This window comes from Pseudophryne corroboree, unplaced genomic scaffold (genome assembly GCF_028390025.1).
Source record: "Pseudophryne corroboree isolate aPseCor3 unplaced genomic scaffold, aPseCor3.hap2 scaffold_498, whole genome shotgun sequence".
In the NCBI taxonomy this organism is placed as follows: domain Eukaryota; kingdom Metazoa; phylum Chordata; class Amphibia; order Anura; family Myobatrachidae; genus Pseudophryne; species Pseudophryne corroboree.
The window spans coordinates 393,225-395,528 of NW_026970104.1; positions in this window are offsets into that span (position 1 = coordinate 393,225).

Sequence of the window (2,304 nt, forward strand, 5' to 3'; positions counted from 1 at the left end):
GTGACATGGCCTGCAGGACTATTGGCATTCCTGGGGAAGGAGGAAATTGACACTGAGGGAGTTGGTGGGGTGGTTTGCGTGAGCTTGGTTACAAGAGGAAGGGATTTACTGGTCAGTGGACTGCTTCCGCTGTCACCCAAAGTTTTTGAACTTGTCACTGACTTATTATGAATGCGCTGCAGGTGACGTATAAGGGAGGATGTTCCGAGGTGGTTAACGTCCTTACCCCTACTTATTACAGCTTGACAAAGGGAACACACGGCTTGACACCTGTTGTCCGCATTTCTGGTGAAATACCTCCACACCGAAGAGCTGATTTTTTTGGTATTTTCACCTGGCATGTCAACGGCCATATTCCTCCCACGGACAACAGGTGTCTCCCCGGGTGCCTGACTTAAACAAACCACCTCACCATCAGAATCCTCCTGGTCAATTTCCTCCCCAGCGCCAGCAACACCCATATCCTCCTCATCCTGGTGTACTTCAACACTGACATCTTCAATCTGACTATCAGGAACTGGACTGCGGGTGCTCCTTCCAGCACTTGCAGGGGGCATGCAAATAGTGGAAGGCGCATGCTCTTCACGTCCAGTGTTGGGAAGGTCAGGCATCGCAAACGACACAATTGGACTCTCCTTGTGGATTTGGGATTTCAAAGAACGCACAGTTCTTTGCGGTGCTTTTGCCAGCTTGAGTCTTTTCAGTTTTCTAGCGAGAGGCTGAGTGCTTCCATCCTCATGTGAAGCTGAACCACTAGCCATGAACATAGGCCAGGGCCTCAGCCATTCCTTGCCACTCCGTGTGGTAAATGGCATATTGGCAAGTTTACGCTTCTCCTCCGACAATTTTATTTTAGGTTTTGGAGTCCTTTTTTTTCTGATATTTGGTGTTTTGGATTTGACATGCTCTGTACTATGACATTGGGCATCGGCCTTGGCAGACGACGTTGCTGGCATTTCATCGTCTCGGCCATGACTAGTGGCAGCAGCTTCAGCACGAGGTGGAAGTGGATCTTGATCTTTCCCTAATTTTGGAACCTCAACTTTTTTGTTCTCCATATTTTATAGGCAGAACTAAAAGGCACCTCAGGTAAACAATGGAGATGGATGGATTGGATACTAGTATACAATTATGGACGGACTGCCACGGTTAGGTGGTATAAAAAAACCACGGTTAGGTGGTATATATTATAATAATAATACAATTATGGATGGACGGACTGCCTGCCGACTGCCGACACAGAGGTAGCCACAGCCGTGAACTACCGCACTGTACACTGGTTGATAAAGAGATAGTAGTATACTCGTAACAATTAGGATGACACTATGACGGTATAAAGAATGAAAAAAAAACCACGGTTAGGTGGTAGGTATATAATAATAAATAATACAATTCTGGTCGGACGGACTGCCTGCCGTGTGCCGACACAGAGGTAGCCACAGCCGTGAACTACCGCACTGTACACTGGTTGATAAAGAGATAGTAGTATACTCGTAACAATTAGGATGACACTATGACGGTATAAAGAATGAAAAAAAAAACCACGGTTAGGTGGTAGGTATATAATAATAAATAATACAATTCTGGTCGGACGGACTGCCTGCCGTGTGCCGACACAGAGGTAGCCACAGCCGTGAACTACCGCACTGTACACTGGTTGATAAAGAGATAGTAGTATACTCGTAACAATTAGGATGACACTATGACGGTATAAAGAATGAAAAAAAAACCACGGTTAGGTGGTAGGTATATAATAATAAATAATACAATTCTGGTCGGACGGACTGCCTGCCGTGTGCCGACACAGAGGTAGCCACAGCCGTGAACTACCGCACTGTACACTGGTTGATAAAGAGATAGTAGTATACTCGTAACAATTAGGATGACACTATGACGGTATAAAGAATGAAAAAAAAACCACGGTTAGGTGGTAGGTATATAATAATAAATAATACAATTCTGGTCGGACGGACTGCCTGCCGTGTGCCGACACAGAGGTAGCCACAGCCGTGAACTACCGCACTGTACACTGGTTGATAAAGAGATAGTAGTATACTCGTAACAATTAGGATGACACTATGACGGTATAAAGAATGAAAAAAAAAACCACGGTTAGGTGGTAGGTATATAATAATAAATAATACAATTCTGGTCGGACGGACTGCCTGCCGTGTGCCGACACAGAGGTAGCCACAGCCGTGAACTACCGCACTGTACACTGGTTGATAAAGAGATAGTAGTATACTCGTAACAATTAGGATGACACTATGACGGTATAAAGAATGAAAAAAAAACCACGGTTAG